At 45.5% G+C, this 20939-nt stretch overlaps 20 non-coding genes across 20 annotated transcripts; 6 read left to right on the top strand and 14 right to left on the bottom strand.

The window, feature by feature from the left end:
- The first annotated feature begins 3359 nt into the window (after positions 1–3359).
- Positions 3360–3431, top strand: trnae-cuc (transfer RNA glutamic acid (anticodon CUC)). The gene has a single exon. It is a non-coding gene; the product is annotated as a tRNA-Glu (tRNA).
- Positions 3432–3516: 85 nt separating this feature from the next.
- trnay-gua (transfer RNA tyrosine (anticodon GUA)) lies at positions 3517–3603 on the bottom strand. Its single transcript is given in 2 exon segments — positions 3517–3552; positions 3567–3603. It is a non-coding gene; the product is annotated as a tRNA-Tyr (tRNA).
- An 88-nt stretch (positions 3604–3691) lies between these two features.
- trnae-uuc (transfer RNA glutamic acid (anticodon UUC)) lies at positions 3692–3763 on the bottom strand. Its single transcript has one exon. It is a non-coding gene; the product is annotated as a tRNA-Glu (tRNA).
- A 1454-nt stretch (positions 3764–5217) lies between these two features.
- Positions 5218–5290, bottom strand: trnar-acg (transfer RNA arginine (anticodon ACG)). The gene has a single exon. It is a non-coding gene; the product is annotated as a tRNA-Arg (tRNA).
- A 452-nt stretch (positions 5291–5742) lies between these two features.
- trnay-gua (transfer RNA tyrosine (anticodon GUA)) lies at positions 5743–5829 on the bottom strand. The gene is given in 2 exon segments: positions 5743–5778; positions 5793–5829. It is a non-coding gene; the product is annotated as a tRNA-Tyr (tRNA).
- Positions 5830–7361: 1532 nt separating this feature from the next.
- Positions 7362–7434, bottom strand: trnar-acg (transfer RNA arginine (anticodon ACG)). The gene has a single exon. It is a non-coding gene; the product is annotated as a tRNA-Arg (tRNA).
- A 295-nt stretch (positions 7435–7729) lies between these two features.
- On the top strand, positions 7730–7801 carry trnae-cuc (transfer RNA glutamic acid (anticodon CUC)). The gene has a single exon. It is a non-coding gene; the product is annotated as a tRNA-Glu (tRNA).
- Positions 7802–7884: 83 nt separating this feature from the next.
- On the bottom strand, positions 7885–7973 carry trnay-gua (transfer RNA tyrosine (anticodon GUA)). Its single transcript is given in 2 exon segments — positions 7885–7922; positions 7937–7973. It is a non-coding gene; the product is annotated as a tRNA-Tyr (tRNA).
- An 88-nt stretch (positions 7974–8061) lies between these two features.
- Positions 8062–8133, bottom strand: trnae-uuc (transfer RNA glutamic acid (anticodon UUC)). The gene has a single exon. It is a non-coding gene; the product is annotated as a tRNA-Glu (tRNA).
- A 1459-nt stretch (positions 8134–9592) lies between these two features.
- On the bottom strand, positions 9593–9665 carry trnar-acg (transfer RNA arginine (anticodon ACG)). The gene has a single exon. It is a non-coding gene; the product is annotated as a tRNA-Arg (tRNA).
- A 295-nt stretch (positions 9666–9960) lies between these two features.
- trnae-cuc (transfer RNA glutamic acid (anticodon CUC)) lies at positions 9961–10032 on the top strand. Its single transcript has one exon. It is a non-coding gene; the product is annotated as a tRNA-Glu (tRNA).
- An 85-nt stretch (positions 10033–10117) lies between these two features.
- Positions 10118–10204, bottom strand: trnay-gua (transfer RNA tyrosine (anticodon GUA)). The gene is given in 2 exon segments: positions 10118–10153; positions 10168–10204. It is a non-coding gene; the product is annotated as a tRNA-Tyr (tRNA).
- Positions 10205–11738: 1534 nt separating this feature from the next.
- trnar-acg (transfer RNA arginine (anticodon ACG)) lies at positions 11739–11811 on the bottom strand. The gene has a single exon. It is a non-coding gene; the product is annotated as a tRNA-Arg (tRNA).
- Positions 11812–12106: 295 nt separating this feature from the next.
- trnae-cuc (transfer RNA glutamic acid (anticodon CUC)) lies at positions 12107–12178 on the top strand. The gene has a single exon. It is a non-coding gene; the product is annotated as a tRNA-Glu (tRNA).
- Positions 12179–12263: 85 nt separating this feature from the next.
- trnay-gua (transfer RNA tyrosine (anticodon GUA)) lies at positions 12264–12350 on the bottom strand. The gene is given in 2 exon segments: positions 12264–12299; positions 12314–12350. It is a non-coding gene; the product is annotated as a tRNA-Tyr (tRNA).
- Positions 12351–13882: 1532 nt separating this feature from the next.
- Positions 13883–13955, bottom strand: trnar-acg (transfer RNA arginine (anticodon ACG)). The gene has a single exon. It is a non-coding gene; the product is annotated as a tRNA-Arg (tRNA).
- Positions 13956–14250: 295 nt separating this feature from the next.
- Positions 14251–14322, top strand: trnae-cuc (transfer RNA glutamic acid (anticodon CUC)). Its single transcript has one exon. It is a non-coding gene; the product is annotated as a tRNA-Glu (tRNA).
- An 85-nt stretch (positions 14323–14407) lies between these two features.
- Positions 14408–14494, bottom strand: trnay-gua (transfer RNA tyrosine (anticodon GUA)). The gene is given in 2 exon segments: positions 14408–14443; positions 14458–14494. It is a non-coding gene; the product is annotated as a tRNA-Tyr (tRNA).
- An 88-nt stretch (positions 14495–14582) lies between these two features.
- trnae-uuc (transfer RNA glutamic acid (anticodon UUC)) lies at positions 14583–14654 on the bottom strand. Its single transcript has one exon. It is a non-coding gene; the product is annotated as a tRNA-Glu (tRNA).
- Positions 14655–18132: 3478 nt separating this feature from the next.
- On the top strand, positions 18133–18205 carry trnar-ucg (transfer RNA arginine (anticodon UCG)). The gene has a single exon. It is a non-coding gene; the product is annotated as a tRNA-Arg (tRNA).
- The last annotated feature ends 2734 nt before the right edge of the window (positions 18206–20939 follow it).

Below are 20939 nucleotides of genomic sequence, written 5' to 3'. Positions count from 1 at the left end.
TAATTTTCGGGCGCATATGCGACCAAAATGGTCGCAATTTCGAGCTCTGCCACTAATACACTCTGCTCCACACTAGCATCATGTCTAGACCGATTATGTCCTCTTGCATCCAGGCCAGCCCGTGCCAGTCCTCCTGCACCCTGGCTCTCGGATGCTCTCCGTGAGCATCGCTCAAAACTTCGGGCTGCGGAGAGAATTTGGCGGAAAACTAAAAATCCTGCACATCTCTTAACATACCAAACTCTTCTGTCCTCTTTCTCAGCTGAGGTTACTTCTGCAAAGCAGACGTATTACCGTCTGAAAATCAACAATGGCACTAATCCTCGCCTACTTTTTAAAACATTTTCCTCCCTCCTCTATCCTCCTCCTCCACCCGCATCCTCCACACTTACTACTGATGACTTTGCTACATTCTTCTGCACCAAAACTGCAAAAATCAGTGCTCAATTTGCTGCACCTACAACAAACACGCAAGATACAACACCAACACCACACACACTCACCTCTTTTTCTCAGCTCTCTGAGTCTGAGGTGTCCAAACTTGTGCTATCTAGCCATGCAACCACCTGTCCACTCGATCCCATTCCCTCTCATCTCTTGCAAGCCATCTCTCCTGCAGTCATACCAACACTGACTCACATAATTAACACATCTCTTGACTCTGGTTTATTCCCCACTACATTTAAGCAGGCTAGGGTAACCCCACTGCTAAAGAAACCCAACCTGGACCATACGCTACTTGAAAACTACAGACCAGTATCCCTGCTTCCATTCATGGCCAAGATTCTGGAGAAAGTAGTGTTTAATCAAGTCCTGGACTTTCTTACTCAAAACAATCTCATGGACAACAAGCAATCCGGCTTTAAGAAAGGCCACTCAACTGAGACTGCCCTGCTCTCGGTCGTGGAGGATCTCAGACTGGCTAAAGCAGACTCTAAATCATCAGTCCTCATTTTGCTGGACTTGTCAGCTGCTTTTGACACTGTCAACCACCAGATCCTGCTATCTACGCTTGAGTCACTGGGCGTTGCGGGCACTGTTATACAATGGTTCAGATCTTACCTCTCTGACAGGTCATTCAGGGTGTCTTGGAGGGGAGAGGTGTCCAACCTACAGCATCTAAACACTGGGGTACCTCAAGGCTCTGTTCTTGGGCCACTTCTCTTCTCCATCTACACATCATCTCTAGGACCAGTCATCCAGAGACATGGATTCTCCTACCACTGCTATGCTGATGATACCCAGCTATACCTCTCTTTTCATCCTGATGATCCCTCGGTTCCAGCTCGTATCTCAGCCTGCCTGTTGGATATTTCACACTGGATGAAAGATCATCATCTTCAGCTGAACCTCGCAAAAACGGAAATGCTTGTAGTTTCTGCCAACCCGACTCTACACCATAACTTTTCAATCCAGATGGATGGGGCAACCATTACTGCATCCAAAATGGTGAAAAGCCTTGGAGTAACGATTGATGACCAACTAAACTTCTCTGACCACATTTCTAGAACTGCTCGATCGTGCAGATTTGCACTCTATAACATCAGAAAGATCCGACCCTTCTTATCTGAACATGCAGCTCAACTCCTTGTTCAAGCTCTTGTTCTCTCCAAACTGGATTACTGCAACTCTCTACTAGCTGGGCTTCCAGCTAACTCTATCAAGCCTCTTCAACTGCTCCAGAATGCAGCAGCACGAGTTGTCTTCAATGAACCTAAACGAGCACATGTCACTCCGCTGCTAGTCCGTTTGCACTGGCTGCCAGTTGCTGCTCGCATCAAATTCAAAACTCTGATGTTTGCCTACAAAGTGACTTCTGGCCTAGCACCTTCTTATCTGCACTCACTTCTGCAGATCTATGTGCCCTCCAGAAACTTGCGTTCTGTGAATGAACGTCGCCTCGTGGTTCCATCCCAAAGAGGAAAAAAATCACTTTCGCGAACGCTCACGCTCAATCTGCCCAGTTGGTGGAATGAACTCCCTAACTGCATCAGAACAGCAGAGTCACTCGCTATTTTCAAGAAACGACTAAAAACTCAACTATTTAGTCTCCACTTCACTTCCTAATCTGCAATTGCCTATTTGAATATCACACTAACTGTACAAAAAAAAAAAAAAAAAAAAAAAAAAAAAATTTACTAACACTTCCCTTCTTAGACTTTACAGACCTGAAACTTGCCTTTAGTACTTATTCATTGTTGCTCTCAGTGGTGTAAATTGCTTCCTTGTCCTCATTTGTAAGTCGCTTTGGATAAAAGCGTCTGCTAAATGACTAAATGTAAAATGTAAATGTAAATGAATTAATCTGCAACAAAATCTGTTATAACAGTACAAATCTTGAATGGTATAAGGGCTCTGATTGGCCATAGCGTTCATTGTAACTCGGAACACGATTGGCTGCCGTAACAAAGAATAGGGTGAATCTTGGTTCCAGCTCGGGACGTGATTGGCCAGCATGACCAAGAATTAAAAAAAATCTTGGTTCCAACTCAGAACGTGATTGGCTGGTGTAACCAAGAATAACCACAACTTACAGGTGACAGTATGCGCCACTGGCCCAGTCTGCACTGTGTGGCATATTTGCCGACATATAACAGAGACTGAAACATTGCTCACACTTGTCTGAGGTGGTCATTTTGACTGCAATCTTGTTTTAGGTTGGCACTTTGTTTTTGAATATTGTCTGCTTTTCGAATGCGTATCTGTGCTGCAGTAGAACGCCTTAGCCTCACAGCAAACATTTTGGTCTACAAGCTGTCACTGCCATCTTCCCAGGAGAGTGGCTGTACTGGTTTCTTCTGGAAGTCCTGAGGGATGTACGGGACCAAGACATTAGAGCAGTTGGGGCAGCCTTTGAACCCAGGAGAGCACCCCACAGGCTCTGTGCTGGCGGCCCCAGAAACTCGATTCACTCCAGAGTAGAACCGAACAACTCCGGCAGGGGCAAACCGCGACCGCACTGCACTGAGAGCAACGCAAAAAAATCCTGAATGAGCCAGCCAGGAGTCGAACCTAGAATCTTCTGATCCGTAGTCAAACGCGTTATCCATTGCTCCACTGGCCCAGTCCGCATCAGCTGTGCTCATTAGCATGGTCCTTGGAAAGAGGACACGGCTCGGTGAACATGGAGTTCCTAAAACGCATGCTGTGCTTTGTTGTCATGGCAAGTTGTGGTGTCGATAGGATGCTCTTACACCGAGCATGTGACAGTCCCTCCCAAGAAGAACTGTGATCCAGGCTCTGAGACTTTCTCTTCTCCGGGAGGAGGTTGCAAACGTTAGTTATTTTTGTCAGAGCAGCTGCAGCACACCTGGGTGGAGGCCCACAGCTAGACTTGAGGCCAACCTTTACGCACACCTTCCCTGGTGGTCTAGTGGTTAGGATTCAGCGCTCTCACCGCCGTGGCCCGGGTTCGATTCCCGGTCAGGGAACTTCCTTTTCACCTCCATGCTGAACTTTGAGGTTTGGTTAACTCAATTGGCGAAGGCAAGAAAGCGGCTCTGAGCGCAAAAGATGTCCTTCGAGCCGGAGTCGAACCAGCGACCTAAGGATTGCCATCATCCCACCTACAATCCTCCGCTCTACCAACTGAGCTATCGAAGGCTTATGGAGAAGATCCACAACCACATCCTATAAGGTAGCTGCAGTCCGACCGCTGGCCAAAAGGGACAGAAGCAAAAGCACTCAAGCCTTCCCATACCGGGAGTCGAACTCGGGCCGCCTGGGTGAAAACCAGGAATCCTAACCGCTAGACCATATGGGAACTGCCACTCTTGAAACCCAGTCTTGGCACAAACTCCAGTTCATTCTGATCGCTGGCACGTCCCTGCTCCGCTTGCACAAGTGCCACTCATACACTTACGCACTCTCTCATACACAGTTTCTTGGTTTCCGTAACCGAGAATCTTCTGATCCGTAGTCATAAGCGCTAACCTTTGTGCCACCGTCACTCTGTTCAGCACCTTGTTAGCACTTTGCTTGAAGCAAGGACAAGGCTCTGTCAACCCGGAGTTCCTTCACCACACATTCTGCTTTGTTTTTATGGCAAGAGGTTGTGTGGATGGGATGCTCTTACAGGATTCCTGACAGTCCCTCCATAGAAGACCTGAGATCCAGGGTCGGAGACTCTCTCCTCTCCAAGAGTAGGTTAAAAGCAATGGTTTCTTTTGTGTCTGTGTGTCAGAGCCCTTAGGTGTTGCTGCAGCTCAGAGACCTACAAGTGAAGGAGATTACACTGCAAGTCGGCTGGATGACCTCTAAGTGGTAGGCACTTATACCGCACGTAGGCTGGGTTTGCGATTGATGTAGCTGTAGTAGACATTCCTAAAAAAAAATTATATAAACTGCTTACTCTGAGGTTGTGTTTAGGGTTGGGGTAGGAGTAAAATTGAATAAAACACAGCAGGTTACCGTGTGGTTGGGCCTAGGGCTGGGGTAGGTGTGATTTTAATAAACTGCGATAGGTTGTATTCTGTGCCATGTACGAGACATTGAATCAATGAAACCCACATGGAGGTTTGTTACTGTGAGGTTGGGTTAAGAGTTGGGGTAGGTTGGGAGGTTGATAAAACACAGCAGGAAACTGTGAGGTTGGTTTAAGGATTGGGGTAGGTTTGACATTCAAACATAACTGGTTGGACGCAGTGTCTTGTACCAGACATTAAATGAATGAAAACTCCAGGAGGTTTTTACAGCCCACTTGGGGCTGACCAGGTCGTTTGGAGCAGGCTCCGATTTCTATTTATACCTTTCTCAGTCAGGTAACTTCCTTTTCAGTAGTATGAGCGTCTGCACTGTGTGGCATATTTGCCGACGTATAACAGAGACTGAAACATTGCTCACACTTGTCTGAGGTGGTCATTTTGACTGCAATCTTGTTTTAGGTTGGCACTTTGTTTTTGAATATTGTATGCTTTTCGAATGCGTATCTGTGCTGCAGTAGAACGCCTTAGCCTCACAGCAAACATTTTGGTTTACAAGCTGTCACTGCTGTCTTCCCAGGAGAGTGGCTGTACTGGTTTCTTCTGGAAGTCCTGAGGGATGTACGGGACCAAGACATGAGAGCGGTTGGGGCAGCCTTTGAACCCAGGAGAGCACCCCACAGGCTCTGTGCTGGCGGCCCCAGAAACTCGATTCACTCCAGAGTAGAACCGAACAACTCCGGCAGGGGAAAACCGCGACCGCACTGCACTGAGAGCAACGCAAAAAAATCCTGAACGAGCCAGCCAGGAGTCGAACCTAGAATCTTCTGATTCGTAGTCAGACGCGTTATCCATTGCGCCACTGGCCCAGTGCGCATCAGCAGTGCTCATTAGCATGGTCCTTGGAAAGAGGACACGGCTCGGTGAACATGGAGTTCCTTAAAAGCATGCTTTGCTTTGTTGTCATGGCAAGTTGTGGTGTCGATAGGATGCTCTTACACCGAGCATGTGACAGTCCCTCCCAAGAAGAACTGTGACCCAGGCTCTGAGACTTTCTCTTCTCCGGGAGGAGGTTGCAAACGTTAGTTATTTTTGTCAGAGCAGCTGCAGCACACCTGGGTGGAGGCCCACAGCTAGACTTGAGGCCAACCTTTATGCACACCTTCCCTGGTGGTCTAGTGGTTAGGATTCGGCGCTCTCACCGCCTCGACCCGGGTTCGATTCCCGGTCAGGGAACTTCCTTTTCACCTCCATGCTGAACTTTGAGGAGTGGTTAACTCACTTGGCGAAGGCAAGAAAGCGGCTCTGAGCGCAAAAGATGTCCTTCGAGCCGGAGTCGAACCAGCAACCTAAGGATTGCCATCATCCCACCTACAGTCCTCCGCTCTACCAACTGAGCTATCGAAGGCTTACCGCATACCGGGAGTCGAACCCGGGCCGCCTGGGTGAAAACCAGGAATCCTAACCGCTAGACCATATGGGATCTGCCACTCTTGAAACCCAGTCTTGGCACAAACTCCAGTTCATTCTGATCGCTGGCACGTCCCTGCTCCGCTTGCACAAGTGCCACTCATACACTTACGCACTCTCTCATACACAGTTTCTTGGTTTCCGTAAACCGAGAACCTTCTGATCCGTAGTCATAAGCGCTAACCTTTGTGCCACCGTCACTCTGTTCAGCACCTTGTTAGCACTTTGCTTGAAGCAAGGACAAGGCTCTGTCAACCCGGAGTTCCTTCACCAAGCATTCTGCTTTGTTTTTATGGCAAGAGGTTGTGTGGATGGGATGCTCTTACAGGATTCCTGACAGTCCCTCCATAGAAGACCTGAGATCCAGGGTCGGAGACTCTCTCCTCTCCAAGAGTAGGTTAAAAGCAATGGTTTCTTTTGTGTCTGTGTGTCAGAGCCCTTAGGTGTTGCTGCAGCTCAGAGACCTACAAGTGGAGGAGATTACACTGCAAGTCGGCTGGATGACCTCTAAGTGGTAGGCACTTATACCGCACGTAGGCTGGGTTTGCGATTGATGTAGCTGTAGTAGACATTCATAAAAAAAAAAAATATATAAACTGCTTACTCTGAGGTTGTGTTTAGGGTTGGGGTAGGAGTAAAATTGAATAAAACACAGCAGGTTACCGTGTGGTTGGGCCTAGGGCTGGGGTAGGTGTGATTTTAATAAACTGCGATAGGTTGTATTCTGTGCCATGTACGAGACATTGAATCAATGAAACCCACATGGAGGTTTGTTACTGTGAGGTTGGGTTAAGAGATGGGGTAGGTTGGGAGGTTGATAAAACACAGCAGGAAACTGTGAGGTTGGTTTAAGCATTGGGGTAGGTTTGACATTCAAACATAACTGGTTGGACGCAGTGTCTTGTACCAGACATTAAATGAATGAAAACTCCAGGAGGTTTTTACAGCCCCTTTGGGGCTGACCAGGTCGTTTGGAGCAGGCTCCGATTTCTATTTATACCTTTCTCAGTCAGGTAACTTCCTTTTCAGTAGTATGAGCGTCTGCACTGTGTGGCATATTTGCCGACGTATAACAGAGACTGAAACATTGCTCACACTTGTCTGAGGTGGTCATTTTGACTGCAATCTTGTTTTAGGTTGGCACTTTGTTTTTGAATATTGTATGCTTTTCGAATGCTTATCTGTGCTGCAGTAGAACGCCTTAGCCTCACAGCAAACATTTTGGTTTACAAGCTGTCACTGCTGTCTTCCCAGGAGAGTGGCTGTACTGGTTTCTTCTGGAAGTCCTGAGGGATGTACGGGACCAAGACATGAGAGCGGTTGGGGCAGCCTTTGAACCCAGGAGAGCACCCCACAGGCTCTGTGCTGGCGGCCCCAGAAACTCGATTCACTCCAGAGTAGAACCGAACAACTCCGGCAGGGGAAAACCGCGACCGCACTGCACTGAGAGCAACGCAAAAAAATCCTGAACGAGCCAGCCAGGAGTCGAACCTAGAATCTTCTGATCCGTAGTCAGACGCGTTATCCATTGCGCCACTGGCCCAGTGAGCATCACCAGTGCTCATTAGCATGGTCCTTGGAAAGAGGACACGGCTCGGTGAACATGGAGTTCCTTAAAAGCATGCTTTGCTTTGTTGTCATGGCAAGTTGTGGTGTCGATAGGATGCTCTTACACCGAGCATGTGACAGTCCCTCCCAAGAAGAACTGTGACCCAGGCTCTGAGACTTTCTCTTCTCCGGGAGGAGGTTGCAAACGTTAGTTATTTTTGTCAGAGCAGCTGCAGCACACCTGGGTGGAGGCCCACAGCTAGACTTGAGGCCAACCTTTACGCACACCTTCCCTGGTGGTCTAGTGGTTAGGATTCGGCGCTCTCACCGCCGCGGCCCGGGTTCGATTCCCGGTCAGGGAACTTCCTTTTCACCTCCATGCTGAACTTTGAGGAGTGGTTAACTCACTTGGCGAAGGCAAGAAAGCGACTCTGAGCGCAAAAGATGTCCTTCGAGCCGGAGTCGAACCAGCGACCTAAGGATTGCCATCATCCCACCTACAGTCCTCCGCTCTACCAACTGAGCTATCGAAGCCTTACGGGGCAGTTCCACAACCACATCCTATAAGGTAGCTGCAGACCGACCGCTGGCCAAAAAGGACAGAAGCAAAAGCACTCAAGCCTTCCCATACTGGGAGTCGAACCCGGGCCGCCTGGGTGAAAACCAGGAATCCTAACCGCTAGACCATATGGGATCTGCCACTCTTGAAACCCAGTCTTGGCACAAACTCCAGTTCATTCTGATCGCTGGCACGTCCCTGCTCCGCTTGCACAAGTGCCACTCATACACTTACGCACTCTCTCATACACAGTTTCTTGGTTTCCGTAAACCGAGAACCTTCTGATCCGTAGTCATAAGCGCTAACCTTTGTGCCACCGTCACTCTGTTCAGCACCTTGTTAGCACTTTGCTTGAAGCAAGGACAAGGCTCTGTCAACCCGGAGTTCCTTCACCACACATTCTGCTTTGTTTTTATGGCAAGAGGTTGTGTGGATGGGATGCTCTTACAGGATTCCTGACAGTCCCTCCATAGAAGACCTGAGATCCAGGGTCGGAGACTCTCTCCTCTCCAAGAGTAGGTTAAAAGCAATGGTTTCTTTTGTGTCTGTGTGTCAGAGCCCTTAGGTGTTGCTGCAGCTCAGAGACCTACAAGTGGAGGAGATTACACTGCAAGTCGGCTGGATGACCTCTAAGTGGTAGGCACTTATACCGCACGTAGGCTGGGTTTGCGATTGATGTAGCTGTAGTAGACATTCATAAAAATAAAAAAAATATATAAACTGCTTACTCTGAGGTTGTGTTTAGGGTTGGGGTAGGAGTAAAATTGAATAAAGCACAGCAGGTTACCGTGTGGTTGGGCCTAGGGCTGGGGTAGGTGTGATTTTAATAAACTGCGATAGGTTGTATTCTGTGCCATGTACGAGACATTGAATCAATGAAACCCACATGGAGGTTTGTTACTGTGAGGTTGGGTTAAGAGTTGGGGTAGGTTGGGAGGTTGATAAAACACAGCAGGAAACTGTGAGGTTGGTTTAAGGATTGGGGTAGGTTTGACATTCAAACATAACTGGTTGGACGCAGTGTCTTGTACCAGACATTAAATGAATGAAAACTCCAGGAGGTTTTTACAGCCCACTTGGGGCTGACCAGGTCGTTTGGAGCAGGCTCCGATTTCTATTTATACCTTTCTCAGTCAGGTAACTTCCTTTTCAGTAGTATGAGCGTCTGCACTGTGTGGCATATTTGCCGACGTATAACAGAGACTGAAACATTGCTCACACTTGTCTGAGGTGGTCATTTTGACTGCAATCTTGTTTTAGGTTGGCACTTTGTTTTTGAATATTGTATGCTTTTCGAATGCGTATCTGTGCTGCAGTAGAACGCCTTAGCCTCACAGCAAACATTTTGGTTTACAAGCTGTCACTGCTGTCTTCCCAGGAGAGTGGCTGTACTGGTTTCTTCTGGAAGTCCTGAGGGATGTACGGGACCAAGACATGAGAGCGGTTGGGGCAGCCTTTGAACCCAGGAGAGCACCCCACAGGCTCTGTGCTGGCGGCCCCAGAAACTCGATTCACTCCAGAGTAGAACCGAACAACTCCGGCAGGGGAAAACCGCGACCGCACTGCACTGAGAGCAACGCAAAAAAATCCTGAACGAGCCAGCCAGAAGTCGAACCTAGAATCTTCTGATCCGTAGTCAGACGCGTTATCCATTGCGCCACTGGCCCAGTGCGCATCAGCAGTGCTCATTAGCATGGTCCTTGGAAAGAGGACAAGGCTCGGTGAACATGGAGTTCCTTAAAAGCATGCTTTGCTTTGTTGTCATGGCAAGTTGTGGTGTCGATAGGATGCTCTTACACCGAGCATGTGACAGTCCCTCCCAAGAAGAACTGTGACCCAGGCTCTGAGACTTTCTCTTCTCCGGGAGGAGGTTGCAAACGTTAGTTATTTTTGTCAGAGCAGCTGCAGCACACCTGGGTGGAGGCCCACAGCTAGACTTGAGGCCAACCTTTACGCACACCTTCCCTGGTGGTCTAGTGGTTAGGATTCGGCGCTCTCACCGCCGCGGCCCGGGTTCGATTCCCGGTCAGGGAACTTCCTTTTCACCTCCATGCTGAACTTTGAGGAGTGGTTAACTCACTTGGCGAAGGCAAGAAAGCGGCTCTGAGCGCAAAAGATGTCCTTCGAGCCGGAGTCGAACCAGCGACCTAAGGATTGCCATCATCCCACCTACAGTCCTCCGCTCTACCAACTGAGCTATCGAAGGCTTACCGCATACCGGGAGTCGAACCCGGGCCGCCTGGGTGAAAACCAGGAATCCTAACCGCTAGACCATATGGGATCTGCCACTCTTGAAACCCAGTCTTGGCACAAACTCCAGTTCATTCTGATCGCTGGCACGTCCCTGCTCCGCTTGCACAAGTGCCACTCATACACTTACGCACTCTCTCATACACAGTTTCTTGGTTTCCGTAAACCGAGAACCTTCTGATCCGTAGTCATAAGCGCTAACCTTTGTGCCACCGTCACTCTGTTCAGCACCTTGTTAGCACTTTGCTTGAAGCAAGGACAAGGCTCTGTCAACCCGGAGTTCCTTCACCACACATTCTGCTTTGTTTTTATGGCAAGAGGTTGTGTGGATGGGATGCTCTTACAGGATTCCTGACAGTCCCTCCATAGAAGACCTGAGATCCAGGGTCGGAGACTCTCTCCTCTCCAAGAGTAGGTTAAAAGCAATGGTTTCTTTTGTGTCTGTGTGTCAGAGCCCTTAGGTGTTGCTGCAGCTCAGAGACCTACAAGTGGAGGAGATTACACTGCAAGTCGGCTGGATGACCTCTAAGTGGTAGGCACTTATACCGCACGTAGGCTGGGTTTGCGATTGATGTAGCTGTAGTAGACATTCATAAAAATAAAAAAAATATATAAACTGCTTACTCTGAGGTTGTGTTTAGGGTTGGGGTAGGAGTAAAATTGAATAAAGCACAGCAGGTTACCGTGTGGTTGGGCCTAGGGCTGGGGTAGGTGTGATTTTAATAAACTGCGATAGGTTGTATTCTGTGCCATGTACGAGACATTGAATCAATGAAACCCACATGGAGGTTTGTTACTGTGAGGTTGGGTTAAGAGTTGGGGTAGGTTGGGAGGTTGATAAAACACAGCAGGAAACTGTGAGGTTGGTTTAAGGATTGGGGTAGGTTTGACATTCAAACATAACTGGTTGGACGCAGTGTCTTGTACCAGACATTAAATGAATGAAAACTCCAGGAGGTTTTTACAGCCCACTTGGGGCTGACCAGGTCGTTTGGAGCAGGCTCCGATTTCTATTTATACCTTTCTCAGTCAGGTAACTTCCTTTTCAGTAGTATGAGCGTCTGCACTGTGTGGCATATTTGCCGACGTATAACAGAGACTGAAACATTGCTCACACTTGTCTGAGGTGGTCATTTTGACTGCAATCTTGTTTTAGGTTGGCACTTTGTTTTTGAATATTGTATGCTTTTCGAATGCGTATCTGTGCTGCAGTAGAACGCCTTAGCCTCACAGCAAACATTTTGGTTTACAAGCTGTCACTGCTGTCTTCCCAGGAGAGTGGCTGTACTGGTTTCTTCTGGAAGTCCTGAGGGATGTACGGGACCAAGACATGAGAGCGGTTGGGGCAGCCTTTGAACCCAGGAGAGCACCCCACAGGCTCTGTGCTGGCGGCCCCAGAAACTCGATTCACTCCAGAGTAGAACCGAACAACTCCGGCAGGGGAAAACCGCGACCGCACTGCACTGAGAGCAACGCAAAAAAATCCTGAACGAGCCAGCCAGAAGTCGAACCTAGAATCTTCTGATCCGTAGTCAGACGCGTTATCCATTGCGCCACTGGCCCAGTGCGCATCAGCAGTGCTCATTAGCATGGTCCTTGGAAAGAGGACAAGGCTCGGTGAACATGGAGTTCCTTAAAAGCATGCTTTGCTTTGTTGTCATGGCAAGTTGTGGTGTCGATAGGATGCTCTTACACCGAGCATGTGACAGTCCCTCCCAAGAAGAACTGTGACCCAGGCTCTGAGACTTTCTCTTCTCCGGGAGGAGGTTGCAAACGTTAGTTATTTTTGTCAGAGCAGCTGCAGCACACCTGGGTGGAGGCCCACAGCTAGACTTGAGGCCAACCTTTACGCACACCTTCCCTGGTGGTCTAGTGGTTAGGATTCGGCGCTCTCACCGCCGCGGCCCGGGTTCGATTCCCGGTCAGGGAACTTCCTTTTCACCTCCATGCTGAACTTTGAGGAGTGGTTAACTCACTTGGCGAAGGCAAGAAAGCGGCTCTGAGCGCAAAAGATGTCCTTCGAGCCGGAGTCGAACCAGCGACCTAAGGATTGCCATCATCCCACCTACAGTCCTCCGCTCTACCAACTGAGCTATCGAAGGCTTACCGCATACCGGGAGTCGAACCCGGGCCGCCTGGGTGAAAACCAGGAATCCTAACCGCTAGACCATATGGGATCTGCCACTCTTGAAACCCAGTCTTGGCACAAACTCCAGTTCATTCTGATCGCTGGCACGTCCCTGCTCCGCTTGCACAAGTGCCACTCATACACTTACGCACTCTCTCATACACAGTTTCTTGGTTTCCGTAAACCGAGAACCTTCTGATCCGTAGTCATAAGCGCTAACCTTTGTGCCACCGTCACTCTGTTCAGCACCTTGTTAGCACTTTGCTTGAAGCAAGGACAAGGCTCTGTCAACCCGGAGTTCCTTCACCACACATTCTGCTTTGTTTTTATGGCAAGAGGTTGTGTGGATGGGATGCTCTTACAGGATTCCTGACAGTCCCTCCATAGAAGACCTGAGATCCAGGGTCGGAGACTCTCTCCTCTCCAAGAGTAGGTTAAAAGCAATGGTTTCTTTTGTGTCTGTGTGTCAGAGCCCTTAGGTGTTGCTGCAGCTCAGAGACCTACAAGTGGAGGAGATTACACTGCAAGTCGGCTGGATGACCTCTAAGTGGTAGGCACTTATACCGCACGTAGGCTGGGTTTGCGATTGATGTAGCTGTAGTAGACATTCATAAAAAAAAAAAATATATAAACTGCTTACTCTGAGGTTGTGTTTAGGGTTGGGGTAGGAGTAAAATTGAATAAAGCACAGCAGGTTACCGTGTGGTTGGGCCTAGGGCTGGGGTAGGTGTGATTTTAATAAACTGCGATAGGTTGTATTCTGTGCCATGTACGAGACATTGAATCAATGAAACCCACATGGAGGTTTGTTACTGTGAGGTTGGGTTAAGAGATGGGGTAGGTTGGGAGGTTGATAAAACACAGCAGGAAACTGTGAGGTTGGTTTAAGCATTGGGGTAGGTTTGACATTCAAACATAACTGGTTGGACGCAGTGTCTTGTACCAGACATTAAATGAATGAAAACTCCAGGAGGTTTTTACAGCCCCTTTGGGGCTGACCAGGTCGTTTGGAGCAGGCTCCGATTTCTATTTATACCTTTCTCAGTCAGGTAACTTCCTTTTCAGTAGTATGAGCGTCTGCACTGTGTGGCATATTTGCCGACGTATAACAGAGACTGAAACATTGCTCACACTTGTCTGAGGTGGTCATTTTGACTGCAATCTTGTTTTAGGTTGGCACTTTGTTTTTGAATATTGTATGCTTTTCGAATGCTTATCTGTGCTGCAGTAGAACGCCTTAGCCTCACAGCAAACATTTTGGTTTACAAGCTGTCACTGCTGTCTTCCCAGGAGAGTGGCTGTACTGGTTTCTTCTGGAAGTCCTGAGGGATGTACGGGACCAAGACATGAGAGCGGTTGGGGCAGCCTTTGAACCCAGGAGAGCACCCCACAGGCTCTGTGCTGGCGGCCCCAGAAACTCGATTCACTCCAGAGTAGAACCGAACAACTCCGGCAGGGGAAAACCGCGACCGCACTGCACTGAGAGCAACGCAAAAAAATCCTGAACGAGCCAGCCAGGAGTCGAACCTAGAATCTTCTAATCCGTAGTCAGACGCGTTATCCATTGCGCCACTGGCCCAGTCCGCATCAGCAGTGCTCATTAGCATGGTCCTTGGAAAGAGGACACGGCTCGGTGAACATGGAGTTCCTTAAAAGCATGCTTTGCTTTGTTGTCATGGCAAGTTGTGGTGTCGATAGGATGCTCTTACACCGAGCATGTGACAGTCCCTCCCAAGAAGAACTGTGACCCAGGCTCTGAGACTTTCTCTTCTCCGGGAGGAGGTTGCAAACGTTAGTTATTTTTGTCAGAGCAGCTGCAGCACACCTGGGTGGAGGCCCACAGCTAGACTTGAGGCCAACCTTTACGCACACCTTCCCTGGTGGTCTAGTGGTTAGGATTCGGCGCTCTCACCGCCGCGGCCCGGGTTCGATTCCCGGTCAGGGAACTTCCTTTTCACCTCCATGCTGAACTTTGAGGAGTGGTTAACTCACTTGGCGAAGGCAAGAAAGCGACTCTGAGCGCAAAAGATGTCCTTCGAGCCGGAGTCGAACCAGCGACCTAAGGATTGCCATCATCCCACCTACAGTCCTCCGCTCTACCAACTGAGCTATCGAAGGCTTACGGGGCAGTTCCACAACCACATCCTATAAGGTAGCTGCAGACCGACCGCTGGCCAAAAAGGACAGAAGCAAAAGCACTCAAGCCTTCCCATACTGGGAGTCGAACCCGGGCCGCCTGGGTGAAAACCAGGAATCCTAACCGCTAGACCATATGGGATCTGCCACTCTTGAAACCCAGTCTTGGCACAAACTCCAGTTCATTCTGATCGCTGGCACGTCCCTGCTCCGCTTGCACAAGTGCCACTCATACACTTACGCACTCTCTCATACACAGTTTCTTGGTTTCCGTAAACCGAGAACCTTCTGATCCGTAGTCATAAGCGCTAACCTTTGTGCCACCGTCACTCTGTTCAGCACCTTGTTAGCACATTGCTTGAAGCAAGGACAAGACTCTGTCAACCCGGAGTTCCTTCACCACACATTCTGCTTTGTTTTTATGGCAAGAGGTTGTGTGGATGGGATGCTCTTACAGGATTCCTGACAGTCCCTCCATAGAAGACCTGAGATCCAGGGTCGGAGACTCTCTCCTCTCCAAGAGTAGGTTAAAAGCAATGGTTTCTTTTGTGTCTGTGTGTCAGAGCCCTTAGGTGTTGCTGCAGCTCAGAGACCTACAAGTGGAGGAGATTACACAGCAAGTCGGCTGGATGACCTCTAAGTGGTAGGCACTTATGCCGCATGTAGGCTGGGTTTGCGATTGATGTAGCTGTAGTAGACATTCATAAAAATAAAAAAATATATAAACTGCTTACTCTGAGGTTGTGTTTAGGGTTGGGGTAGGAGTAAATTGAATAAAACACAGCAGGTTACCGTGAGGTTGGGCCTAGGGCTGGGGTAGGTGTGATTTTAATAAACTGCGATAGGTTGTATTCTGTGCCATGTACGAGACATTGAATCAATGAAACCCACATGGAGGTTTGTTACTGTGAGGTTGGGTTAAGAGTTGGGGTAGGTTAGGAGGTTGATAAAACACAGCAGGAAACTGTGAGGTTGGTTTAAGGATTGGGGTAGGTTTGACATTCAAACATAACTGGTTGGACGCAGTGTCTAGTACCAGACATTAAATGAATGAAAACTCCAGGAGGTTTTTACAGCCCACTTGGGGCTGACCAGGTCGTTTGGAGCAGGCTCCGATTTCTATTTATACCTTTCTCAGTCAGGTAACTTCCTTTTCAGTAGTATGGGCGTCTGCACTGTGTGGCATATTTGCCGACGTATAACAGAGACTGAAACATTGCTCACACTTGTCTGAGGTGGTCATTTTGACTGCAATCTTGTTTTAGGTTGGCACTTTGTTTTTGAATATTGTATGCTTTTCGAATGCCTATCTGTGCTGCAGTAGAACGCCTTAGCCTCACAGCAAACATTTTGGTCTACAAGCTGTCACTGCTGTCTTCCCAGGAGAGTGGGTGTACTGGTTTCTTCTGGAAATCCTGAGGGATGTACGGGACCAAGATATGAGAGCAGTTGGGGCAGACTTTGATCCCAGGGGAGCACCCCACAGGCTCTGTGCTGGCAGCCCCAGAAACTTGATCCACTCCAAAGTAGAACCAAACAACTCTGGCAGGGGCAAACTGCAGCTGCAGTGCACTGACTGAGAGCAATGCAATAAATCCTGATCGAGCCAGCCAAAACTCGAATCTAGAATCTTCTGATCAGTCAGACACGTTATCCATTGCGCCACTGGCACACACTGTTCAAGGAGTGCTCATTAGCATGCTGTTTGGAAAGAGGACATGGACCGGTAAACATGGAGTTCCTTCAACGCATGCTGTGCTTTGTTGTCATGGCAAGTTGTGGTGTCGATAGGATGCTTTTACACAGAGCATGTGACAGTCCCTCCATAGAAGAACTGTGAACCAGGCTCTGAGACTTTCTCTTCTCCAGGAGGAGGTTGCAAACGTTAGAGTTATTTTTGTCAGAGCAGCTGCAGCACACCTGGGTGGAGGCCCACAGCTAGGCAAGAGGGCAACCTTTAGCCAGGCCTTCCCTGGTGGTCTTGTGGTTAGGACTTAGTGCTCTTACCACTGTGGCCTGGGTTCAATTCCTTGTCAGGGAGCTTCCTTTTCACCTCCATGGTAAACTTCGAGCAGTGTTGCCGATGATCTCTTCTTGAAAGCAGCTCTAAATGCAAAAGATGTCCTTCGAGCCGCACTGTAAGACGTAATAAGACACACTCTGGCACAGACATCCAGTCTGCACGCTGGAATACACGCTATTATCTCATGGTTGAGACGCAGCTTCAAAAATTAGTTTCAAACCGGAAGTACAAATTTGCTTGAAATAACGCAAAAACAACCAATTTACACTTTTTAGTGAAATATTTGTGTCCAAATTGTGTTTTTAGCAGTGTGGGACACATATATGACTGTCAACAGCTAAATAAATGTGTTTTGTAGTTTCGTGACCCTTTAAGGTACAAATGGTAGAGAAAATACAAACATGAAAATCTTACTTTGTTTTTCTTTTAACTAAGTATATTTTTATATGTTTTGTTGTTTTGTCTCAAATTATTTTATTTAGGACACAAATGCCTCAAATGCAGCTTTAACATCATTGGAATAAATTATATTTTAACATATTCAAATGGAAAAGCTAACATATTAAAAAGGAATAATTATTTACAAGGTTACTTTTATATCTGCATTTTTATAAACTAAAGCAGTTTTGTCCCAAACCTTTGAAAAATAGTCCATGTTGTCTTTATATTTTTAGATGCTTCATTTATTACTGATTTTACTTTATGCTTTCAAAATATGTAATTATGCATTTGAAGTGATATTGTGCTATTTTGCTACATAGTAGAAGTGAACTAGTTTTGTTTTGTGTTAAAGCCACAATGGCCCTGCATAAAAGTGCTTTACTGAGACCTTATAGGCACATTTTGTACCTGGACTCAACTTAGTATTAGTGGGACCTAACTTGTTAATTACTAAATGCCCACAGAGCATGCTCATAGGACATACTTCTGACCCAGATAGTATACCTATACTTCGCCCATTGTGGCTATATACACTACACTTTGTGCGGACTTGCTATGGGCCCACAGTGAACGTCTGTTTTGAGTGGGCCAGCCCACAGTTTGGGCTAGCGACATTGTATATGTTTTTGGTATAGACATGTTAGTTTGGAAATTTGTGCATTAAACATTCAAAACTATTGTATAATAGGCTAAGAGAGACAATAGAAAAGCATATCTTAATTAAGATATAAATTGGATCCAATTAAAATGTTGTAGAAATTATCCTAAAGGATTTTTATGTATTGTACTTTAAAACAATCCTATAGGAATGGTTGCAAAATATGATCATAATTCTAATTGAAATCCTTCAAAGAAATCCGATAGGACGCTTCTTTTTTGTCTGTATAATCGTACAAGTTATACTGATTTAGATCAGAAGTCCACAACATGTTCATTAACTGAAAACACAGCTGAATGTGCTACAATTAACATATAAACACCCTAGACAGCACAGCACATCACCACTGCTTTTTCTGTGACAGACACAGGTCTCATCTAGGATTTGAACCCAGGATCTCTCGCACCTTAAGTGAGAATCATAGCACGAGACCAACAAGCCCTGAAGAAGAGTCTTGTTGAAGGCATACAAGAGATACTTGATAGAAATTAGTGACATGGCCCAGTGGCCTAATGGATAAGGCACCAGCCTTCGAAGCTGGGGATTGTGGGTTCAAGTCCCACCTGGGTTGTCTTTGATGCAGTTCATTTGAAGTTGGCTGTGCAGCACAATCCAGTGTGACTTTCAAAAAGCTAGGTTCATACCCTTAGGTCAAAAAGACATGACAATGGAAAACTCGTCAGAGAAGCTGTTTTGTCATTAGGTGTACACACCAGATCGTCTGAAAGCAATAGGGATCCTGAAGTGCTGTTCTCTGAGTTACAAGAACTTCTTAAGCCAGACACTTGGGGACGTGCAAATTTGTTATCTTTGTTTGGATTCATCGGATCTCTTTCTGCTGCTAAATTAGACCAAAACAGTCATTATTTCATAAACAAATTGTAATATATTTTACATTTTTTATAAACACGTTTCACTCTCTTCTCTCCCGATGGCGAGTTATAAAGGTAAAGTTTTTTTTATATTCACACATTCGTTCATTTAGAAGTCTCTATATTGTTTACCATTTAATTTTGAGTATTCGATCAGAATTAGCATGCAAGTATGACTTAAAAACAACATTAACACTGTTTATTTGACTGTGAACAATGTTGTACTTTGATAGTCATTGGCTGCTAATATGATTTCGCTATTTAGAGTTTGCAAATAACACTGTTATTATATTATACTACCAGAACTTTTAGCAAAGGTGAAACTTTTTATTTCTTTACGACAAAATAATTAAGCCAGAAATGTTTCTGGATGAGGTATTTATGTGATTTATACATAATAGGGGTGTTCTGATTGGTCTTAAAGCATCACTAAATTGTGCAGGCATTACAGGTCAAACAATTTGTTACATTTATCAAAATAAACAATAAGGCTCTTAAAGCACTGCTTTGAGAAATGTAGAGTCGTCATATTTCAAATACCTCAAGTGAAACGAAGTCATTTGTTTTATTATTTTATCACTGACAGTGTCCTTGTCCTTGTGTAAAATTATTTCAGTTTAAGATCAAGTGTAAAATAAAATGTTGTATAGACAACAATGAGCAAATAGGACAATAGTGTACAATATGTAAATAAAACCCCAAATTTAAATCTTTTCATCATATACTTTAATTAAACATTTCAAAGCTTGGAAGTATTGTTTACAAATGGACAAAAAGTGTCTCTATGGCCTTTAAAGTATGTGGTAGTTGTGCCAGTACTATTGAAATTGAGTCAATGTCATGAAAGGAAAAATCGACCATACTTTGTTAATGCAAATTCCTATATGTAGCCTTGTGATGTAAGCAGTTAAACCATTTAAATAGTTTTATTCTTAAAAAGGGCCATAATGAAAATCAGAGTTTTTCTCAAAAGTAATTAACTAGTACTCAGAGTAGTTTTTTAAAAGAGTAATTTGTAATATATTAGTATTATTTACTAAAACTTGTCATCTGTGAGAGAACATCAACAAATAAAATAAAAAAATCACAGGCACATTTAGTGCAGGCTTATTATATTATTAATATATGATCAATTATTATTGTTGTTAATAAATGTTTTTTTTTTAATTGTATAAATCGATAGATAGTTCCAATGCAGTATTTTTATTAATTGCTGAGAAGACATTGCAGGTGTTCAATACATTGCGTGTCAATTTTGGTTTATTATATTCTTAATTATAAATATATTATTAACTAATTATTATATCTTATTAATGTTTTCTTTAATAAATCAATAGATGGTTCCTATGCAATGCTTTAATGGGTTGCTGAGAATACATTTCAGGTGTTCAATATGTTGCGTGTCAGTTTTGAAAATAAAAATAGGTGCTGGAAAAAGTGCTTAAAAAACCTTGGTTTTCATTAGGCTGTGTCTGTATGAACTCTGTATGAAATCAGTGCCACATATTTAATCGTTTGGTGATGGTAAATTAAGATCTCTTGGTCGTCAGATCATGTGATGTATTTTGCTGAACTGTGCTCAAATGTTATAAATGTAAAAACACCACATTTTGAAGTGTGACTGCAGTATGTCAATTTAGTTTGTTTGTGCTGCGCTCATAGACTTTAGAAAACGGCGGAAAGTCAAATCATCCAAATAAATTTTTATGATGGACAGAAGTTGCAGAGGCTGCAAACGTATAAAACATGAGGCCGTATTTAGTTTATATACACTATATACAACTGCAATGAACCAGCTTTTGGGGGTGGGGGCAGCTTGTGAAAGGTTGAGAACCCCTGGTCTATTAGGCTAGTTTAAATACTATTTTAAGATGTCACTATGCAGAGTGAGTGCATTTTCCCTCCTTCTCCTGGTTAAAAGATAAAGCTCTGGAAGTTGACAAAATCAAATAAACCCAACCTGGTTACGGCGATGTTAAATGATTTGACAAGGCTTGATATAAACCGTAAAGTTTACTTTAGTTTGTGATCAACTCTGGAGCAAATGCAGCTTAAAGTGTGACGTGCAGCAAACAGCCAATCACAATACACACAAGTGCAGCAAACAGCCAATCTCAAGACACATGAGAGAGTCAGTTTGACTAATTTCTCTAGAATCAGTGCAATTCACTTCTTTGTTCCAGATTATAGATATATCATAATATAAATAATAATAATAATAATGAATCTAAATACATTTATGAATCTAATAATAATAATGAATCTAAATACATTTATTTGTAGTAATATGGGAGTTTTCACATTGCATCTTTAAAGGCAACAAGTTGTCTACAGAGACTGTAATTGTCTTCAGAAAGAAAACTTGTTCCTTTTCTCAAATTAGTCCATCAAAATAAATGTGTAGTGTTTTGAAATCAAAGTCTTCATTTGTTT

Source organism: Danio rerio, chromosome 4 (genome assembly GCF_052040795.2).
Source record: "Danio rerio strain M-AB ecotype USA chromosome 4, GRCz13ab, whole genome shotgun sequence".
Lineage (NCBI taxonomy): Eukaryota > Metazoa > Chordata > Actinopteri > Cypriniformes > Danionidae > Danio > Danio rerio.
This window is presented reverse-complemented; position numbering and strand designations above follow the sequence as displayed.